Here is a 9,218-nt window from a genome sequence, read left to right on the forward strand (position 1 = left end):
AAAGTAAAAGGACACCTCCCTCACAAACTTACTGTGGGAATGAAGCGCATACGGACAGGCTTCATGAACTGTAAAATTGTACAAGCGACTGCGTTATGCCCTCAGTTTTCCTATGACTCTAAAACTCCATCCTGCTTCCCCACGGTCGGGCCCTTGGGCGCCGATATCTGATAACACTGCTGTGTCCTCCTCTGTCCCTTGGCCCTTTCATAGCTCAGTCTGGCTCACTTCTTGGGAGGACAGGGGGGCTCTGCTCCGCGGCTGAGCGGCCGGCAGGAGACCAGAGGTGGCCAGAGCCGTGGACTTAGCCTCACATTCTCATGTTCCCATCTCATCCCCACAGTCATCAGAGGTCACCAAATGGGCCGATCGGGCTCTCACCCTCTCTCTCTCTCTCTCTCTCTGTTAAATGTGCTGACTTTCGCTAAATAAAGAGATGTTAGACTCTTTTACCTCTTTCTGTATTGATGAAGGAAATATTTCTCAAGTGCCCAAAGGTGGGGGGAGCTGAGGATTACAGAGTTGATGGTAGGTCCAGACCCCTATGCCTCCTTCTCCCCGCCCCTCTCCTCTCTGCCCCCAACTGACCCGTCCCCTCCCACCATCCCCTTTGGAGTCCCCTGCTCAGTGCTCACTGCTCTATTTCTCCCCCAGTTCTCCTGCCCCACCTTTGCCAGAAACTTTGCCCCACCCCCGCCGCCGCTGCTGCTGCTTCTGCTGATCTCAGGTAAGGGGAAGGGAAGAGCGAGGGAGCAGAGGAAAGGAGCATGATGGGGCTATCAGATGAGCGCTGGTCTGGGGCATGTTCTGGGGGTGGCCTGCCTATGGCCTTGTCCCCCAGGCTCCCAGGCACAATCTAAGGCTGAAAGCCTTCAAGAGCTGGTGGGACAGACGCTTTCCCTGAGATGCCAGTACCCCGCCAAGGCCGGCCTATACCAGGAAAAGCTGGGGTAGGGAGGCCTCCTCAAGGAAGCTCAGGCAGATCAGTTCAATGCGCTGACCATTTGGAGTATGTACAACTGCCACAGGGGAACCTGAGACTGCCCAGTATCCTTGGAGGAGGCACCTGTACCCTGCACAAGTATGGGATGCTCAGTAAAAGTGCGACCATGTACCCTAGGGGTCAGCAAATGATGGTTGGCCAGCTAAGAATGGTTTTGAAGTGTTTTAATGGTGGAGAAAAAATACAAAGAAAAATAGCATTGCGTGGCATGTGAAAATTATAGGGAATTCGAATTTGGGTGTCCATGAAATTTAATTCTGTGTCCACGAATAAAGTTTCATTAGAACATAGCCATGCCCGTGCATTTACGTAGTTTCCAGGGCTGCTTTTATGCTACCACAGCAGAGTTGTCAGCTGTGACAGAGACCGGCTGACCCACAAAGTCTAAACTATTTACTATCTGGCACTTTACAAAAAAAAAAAAACTCCCAAAACTGCTATTGCATGATATGAGCCATGTTCAAAAGGAAACCATCAGCACTACCACAGCAACAGCAGGGGTAAATAATGGGGGTAGGGACGAGAGTTAAAAGGAGGTTTAGATTTTCTATTTGGCGAGGGTGTGTTTATTCGTTCTGTATCTCTTGGGAACAATGAATTTATCTAAAATTGAGAGCGCTGATGGACCGTGGACTTTGGGCCCTCTACATGATGCCCAATGAAAGCAGGTGGCTGAAGGATGTGCTGATGGAGAAGTAGATTGGTGAACGATGGTGTGTACTTATGAACAAAGGTTGTGCTCCTACAAAAAGGAACAATGTCGTGAGGCATGCAATGATGTGAATGAACATGTGGGACATTTGGTGAGACAAAATAGGCCAGAAACAAAAGAACAGGAATGGTCACCTTTAGAAAATGCTTATAAGAAAACAGTGGCGGGCGGGCCGCGGTGGCTCAGCGGGCAAGAGTGCTTGCCTGCCATGCCGGAGGACCCCGGTTCGATTCCCGGCCCCAGCCCATGTAAAAAACAAACAAACAAACAAAATATAATAAAACAAGAAAATGTTTAAAGATGTTTCCCTTTCTTCCTCCCTTCTATCCTTCCTTCCTTCTCTGTCTTTCCTTCCCTTCCTCCCTCTCTCTAAAAAAAAAAAAAAAAAAAAAAAAAAAAAGAAAACAGTGGCTTAGATTGTAAGTTTTTAGAGCAGACACATTAAGTCCAGAGTGATTATTATTTCTGGATTTTGAGAGGCTGTGTTGTATATACAACCTGATACTTAGACATAAGGATGAAGCCAAACACGTTGGGGTTAAAGTAATTCAGAACATTGAGGTAAGGAAGACAGTGTTCATAATTTAGAACCACACATACTCTTTGAGACCAATGGAAGAAAGGTTTATTTGATTTGGAACTGAAATTGTCTGTAGTGCATAATCTAACTCAACCTATCTGTATAGCTTATTTGAACAACTGAAACACAGAGAGCCCAGAATCAGAGAGAGGTCTTTTAATCCTGTACAGATTATTGTAATGCCTGGATATACCCTAGAGTATATTAAGCAGACAATCAAAAAGTATTGGTAAAGTCCCCTGAGGAATGGGAGAAAAATATGGAACTATTAAACCTTACCATTAGGGAATCCCCTGATACTGTGTCAAACTTTTGGGACACCCAAATCAATAGGCCATGCCCTTGATCAGGAGGCTTACTCTTGCGAAGCTTATGTAGATAGCAGAGAAGCTTAGACTACCTATAAGCATGCCTAAGAGTTACTTCTGGAGGACCTCTTTTGTTGCTCAGATAAGGCCTTGCTCTCTCTAAGCCCAACTCTGCAAGTTAAATCATTGCCCTCCCCTCTATGTGGGACATGACATCCAGGGGTGAAAGTCTCCCTGGGGACATGGGAGATGACTCCCAGGGATGAACTTAGACCTGGCACCATGGGATCAACAATTCCATCCTGACCAAAAGGGGGGAAAGAAGTGTAATTAATAAAGTATTAGTGGCAGAGAGAATTCAGATAGAGCCTAGAGGCTACTCTGGGGTGTGCTCTTATGCAAACTTCAGGTAGACCTTACTACCTATCATAATCTGCCAACCCCCAACCAGGACCATTCCAGCCAATCCTAAAGAACACCTAGGGCAATATATAAGATTCCACAAGGGTTCCATGCACTAGAGTAACCTTCCAGAAACCTACAACCTCCAGATGGGTCCCTGGTCCAGTTAACTCCTAAAACCTAGCCAGTCTCTCCAGAACATCAGATAGTTCCATCTCCCTACCCCATATTAGAGACAGCCCCTTCCGATATGAGAAATTTAGAATTGCCATAGCCCAAACACCCCTAAAGAGAGGGATGGAAAGATCAAAGCTGATGGTGGAGTTATACAGAGAAAACAAGATTTAACAAAGGAATATGAATGCTGAACCATTAAACTGATGTCCATTTTAGTCTCCAGTATTTTAGAGCAGCTAGAAGTAAAAACCTAAAATTGTGCAATTGTAATGCACATCAAACTCTGAAATATGTTCTACAACTAACTGTCGTGCTTTGAAATGTATAGCTTTTTTTGTATATATGTCATTTTCACAGAAAAAAGAAGGAAAAAAGTCAACTGTGATGATAAATATTTACTCCCTCTAGCCTCCTATATTCTGGAGCAGCTAGAAGGAAAAATATGAGAGAATCGTACGGTAGTCCATGACAAACTCTGGGATCCGTCCTGTAACTACTTGTTGAAGAGTGCTTTGAAAATTATTGCCTTTTCACTTCTTTGCTTTGTATATATATTATACTAAACAATAAAGAAAAGTTAAAAAAAAAATCTCCCAACTCCATGTCTAGATCAGAGTTTCTCAAACACTCTGTGATGAAGAATCCTTTTTTTAAAACCTCCAATCTATCACAAACTATTTTATTTTTGGTAAAATACAGAAAGAAAAAAAGAATTACTAGAAAAATAAAATGAGGGGTAGAAACAAAGTACAAGCCTAAAATTTTTATTGTTAGATTTGACAGACATAAAATTAAATTTCAATAAATATAATCAAAACACAACATAGGGAAAAACTTAAAAATTATAAAGCTATGCACAGTGTTCACTGGAAGTATACATTTGGTAGTTGAAATGTACACGTATTCATAAGGTTTCTTGTGCCTCTATCATAACTATATAAAAAATTAGGAGTGAGATAGCAGTTCTCTATATGAAATGCCAATATGCCCACTTTGAACAAATATCCTATACATTTAAGATTTTAATGTGACAAGCTTGCTTGCTAACTAATCTAAGTAATATTGATGATACCACAACTCTTAGGGGATAAAGAAACCATTTTGATGTGCTGTTTTAATAACACTCATAGTAAAATTTTTGTAAAATGGCCTCAGAGATATGTTGACAAAAATAGAATAATCTTAAAGCAATGTGAAGAAATTCAATATTTTTATTTTTATCTTTTACAAAACAAGGCAAGTGATGCTGTACTTTCAATATGTATCTTCACTCCTTCATCAGTCATCAGTTCTGAATGCAAGGAAAAAATATACTTGTGGAGTCTTTTTTGTTCACCTGATGTTGCCATTACATGCAACTGATGTTGCTATCGCATGGCCTTGGTAAGAAATAGTCAAAATGTGCACTCTTGCTGGAAGGACTGGCTATCTTCCCAGAAGGAGGTGTACTTTAATAAAGATATCTAAGTCCCAGGAAGCTCCTCTTGGTCCCTAGACAGTTCCCAGAGGACCCAACTGGGCCCTGTCATGTAAGCAAATTGGAATTTAACCACTATTATAAGAAAGTTTCATAAAACTGCATGCAATAAATTTAAAATTAGCAAAAACACACAGCCAATTATAAAGAATCCACATTCCTGCATTCCTTTTCAATCAATTCAATGAATTCAATTTTAAAAATCTGGTCATTTACTATGGGTACACATCACTATTGACACTCTGCTTTCATTTTTGCTACCTGCCACTTTAGGAATTCTTAATTATATGTTACAGAACCTGTTTAATATTTTACAAGGAGATTCTGATTTATTAATCGCATAGTGTGTGAAATCTATTTATCTTCAATACCTCTTGACAAATAGCGTTAAGTGATTTTAAAGGACAAATTAATAATCATTTGCTATGTTAAAACCTTTACAGTTTTTAAAAAAGAATGCAATGTATTTTGCCTAAAATATTTCAGGCTTCCCCATTAGCTATTACTGTCTTTACTAAAAATAAAATAAATGGGCAGGCTGGGTATGTCACCCCAGAAGAAAACAAATTAGAAAACACCTTATACCTCAGCCCAGTGCACTGAATTAGTAGCTGTAATTCAAGTATTGCAAAATTTTCCGCAATCTCTTAATATTGTTTCTGATTCGGAATAAGTCTGCCAAACAGTTACTCACATTGAGACAGCTTCTTTGTTTAAAGGAAATGAATTGTCCTGAATGTTTTTACATTTATAAACATTAGTCAGAAGTTGAATTTACTCCCCTTTTTATCATGCATATAAAGAACTCATACCCTTCTGGGTCCTTTGTCATTAGAAAATCAGCAAGCAGATACTCTTGTGGGGGTAATGCAAGATCCCACATTTCACAAATTGACTCATATCAATAGCAAAGGGCTGTGAAAGAAATTTCCATCTTTATCTAAACAGCAAGCTCAGGACATTGTTAGGACTTGTCAAACCTGTGGCCCTTTAAATGCACTCCCATTTGCATCAGGGATTAATCCTCTGAGGTCAAAAAGCAAATGAATTATGGCAAATGGATGTTACTCATATTTCACATTTTGGTAAAATGCAGTATGTACATGTTATCATAGATGCTTGTTCTCATTTCATCTGGGCTACCGCACAGTCTGGAGATCGTTTTTGCCATGTTCGATCACATTTACTTAATGCTTTTGCTGTTATGGGATGCCCTCAATCTATTAAAAGGACAATGGTCCTGCTTATACAGGAAAGTAATTTCATAAATTTTGTACTACTTTTAATATTACTCTTATCACAGGAATTCCACATAATCCCTCTGGGCAAGGAATTATTGAACAAGCAAACCGGACACTAAAGTCTATGCTCCTGAAACATAAAGGGGGAAATGATGATCAGGAAGATGACGTTATGAAAATAAGTACACATAAAGATCAATTAGCAAAAGCACTTTTTACTTTAAATTTTTTTAAAAAATCATTTATGATAATTCATCACAGACTCCTGCAGAGCAACATTTTAGTAATTTGGAAAAGAAAAACGATACAACCCAAACAGAACTGCAGCTGCAGCCAATCTATTGGAAAGATGTTAAAGATGATTTATGGAAACCAGGAATGGTAAAGGTGTGGGGTAGGGGTTTTGCTCTTGTCATTACAGATGACGGAACCTCGGTTTGGATTCCCTCGAAGAGAATAAAACCCGGACATGTCAACCTGGACAAAAATAACTAAATGGGCAATGTATATTATAGGACATATAACTTTAATTGCTGAAGGACAGGGACATAGTCATACTTATTGGGTTTATATTCCTAACCCACCTCTGCTGTGGGCCCTAACATGGGCCAATCCAACTTTACCAAAATACCTGAATACTAGTTTAGGATTCACTGGTCCAGTAGATTCTAGGCTTCCAAAACTACTTAAAGAAGAAGAAAAATGGTGTCAAATTTAACTCTTCCATTTTAATAAGACCTGTATGCATAACTCTATGGAAACAAATGATATTTGCCTGTTAGATGGGAAAGAAAGTTGGAATGGATGGCAGTTGTGTCATATGGATTGAGCAGTTATCATAATTAGTGATTCCTATGAAATTGTAAGAGATGCAGCCCCTATGGGGTCTCCCATCTCTAACTTGAAGATAACTGAGACTATATGGACAGGTAAGCTAAATCAGGGTTTAATTCATAGAGGATGATTTGTGCCAAATTCATGGGATGATAAATATAGCATTAGTCAAAGAAATTGACAGAAAATTTTCCTAGGACTGAGACCAATTTTTATAGTCAATTCTAATAACTGTAGCTTCTCTTTAAATAGCAGCCATAAACACTATATACAAATATGTATTAGAGATCCATATATGTTTGTTAAAGGTCATGTACATATGGGAAATCAAAATTTTAATTGTGAGAATTTTTCTCTATTCACTTGTATCCAAGCATTTATGTTGCAGAAAAATGAGACGATTGTAGCAGCAAGGAGAAGAAGAGGTATTTGGCTGCCAGTGCAGAGGTCAAGATCCTGGCAATCCTCTCCAGAAACACATATACTGATCCATTTTGCAAAAGAATATCTAAAAAGGACTAAGAGACTAATTGGACTCATTATTGCAGCTGTCATTGGAATCATTAGAAGCATCACAGTGGCTGCAGTCAATGGAACTGCATTGCATCAAACTATACAGATGCAGCATTATTAGAAAAACACCAGTGAACTGTGGCATAGACAATCTCATTGATGAGCAAATTAATAATAGACTAAATGATATAGAAATGACATTGGTTCATACTGGAGATCAAATGTATAATTTAAATTTTTTACAAAGTTTAAAGAGTAAATGGAATGAGAGCAGTTTTAACATATAACCTATCTGAAATAGAATGGGAAAAGGTAAGAAGGCATCTTTGGGGGCTTTCAAATAGTTTAAGTCCTGATATCTTAGAATTACAAAAAAAGGGGTATTAGAATTATCTCAGAATAATTTACATATAGCCTATGGAGGTAATGTTACACAATCACTTACCCAAGAGCTAAAAAATCTTAGGTTTGGGGCTGTTTATACTCTTTCTCTTCCTCCTCCACTGTGTTAAACAACAAATAATCAAAGCCAGAAAGCGTGACTGGTAGCCAATGACGGGTAAGACCCTTCCTTCAAAGCTTGAGGGCAACCTAAGACAGGCACAGTCACTAAGCGAAACCACGCTAACAATGTGATTTTTGCAAAAACTCTTGGCTCCCTCCCAAATCAAAGTCAGCGAGCTTGACTGGTAGCCAATGACGGGCAAGACCCTTCCTCCAGAGCTTAAGGGCAACCTAAGACAGGCACGGTCACTCTGGCTTATAAAATAAAAAGGGGGTGTTGTGTTGCTAGTTCTTCTAAACCGATGCAAATGTACTAAGAAACGATGATCATGCATCTATGTGACGATGTTAAGAATTACTGATTGCATATGTAGAATGGTATGATTTCTAAATGTTGGGTTAATTTCTTTTTTTCCGTTAATTAATAAAAAAAAAATGTGTGGCTTTCCAAAAAATAAAAAAATAAAAAGGGGGAAATGTAGGAGCCAAGTGTTAAAACAAGACCTGCAGAATTTGTTGGAAGCAGCTGGCCTCAGGATGGCAGCAGTAAACTGTGGAGATTGTTATGTAGAGCAGTCTGGGAGAAAGAGAATGTTTACCCCAAATGGTTATGTTAAGTATGAAGGAAGAGAGCACTGAAAAATAAGCTCTCTGTTCTTTCAAGAAATGCATGCATGCCTTTTGTCACCCTGCAGTATTTAAGCAGGATCTGGATAAGAATAAAGTTGTCTGAAGTCTGTCTGAAGTAAACTCAAACTTCAGACCCCCTGAGCCCGTCAGTGTCTTTCTTTCTTTCTTCCTTTCTTTTTTTCTCATCATTCCTTAATATCCTTCGAGCTCCGTTTCAATAGGAAGCAACAAAAGAATATATCCCTCACTTCCTGTTTCTTCCTCTCCCTCACATTTCAGGGCCTTTAAGAATCTGCACATGCAGCATGCACAGAGGTCTTTGATGCATCCAGCTCAGCCCAGGTCCCAGGCCCCGAGGTGCTTCCTGCTGAGCCAGAGGGCCCAGGATGGGGGGCCACTCTGCTCCAGACCAGCTCCCAGGAGCTTCTCCCTGACCTCAGGACACTATGGTCCCTGAAAGGAAAAGATCTCCCAGAACTTAATCCAATACCCCTCACTCCTGGGCCGAGGATTTCCCAGAAGAGAAAGAAGGAGCTGCTATGTGAATGTCATGTGACAGAAAGCCAGCCAGAAGATACCATCATGGGAGGGAGCAAGCCTTCTAGACTCTGGAACTATGAAACAATAAATTCCTGTTGTTAAGCCAACCCATTGTACGGTGTTTGTTTTGCTAAAACACCCGAGGTTGGATCTTCTGGACTGAGACGCTAATTCATTATCTTTTCTCTCCAATTCTTCATCTGTTTTTCTTTATCCCTAGTTTCTGGAAAAGTTCCTCAAGGTTACATCTCAATTCCTCTCTCTATTCAAATTTTAAAATTTCTTAATGTTGCATTT

Source organism: Tamandua tetradactyla, chromosome 5 (assembly GCF_023851605.1).
Source record: "Tamandua tetradactyla isolate mTamTet1 chromosome 5, mTamTet1.pri, whole genome shotgun sequence".
Classification (NCBI taxonomy): domain Eukaryota; kingdom Metazoa; phylum Chordata; class Mammalia; order Pilosa; family Myrmecophagidae; genus Tamandua; species Tamandua tetradactyla.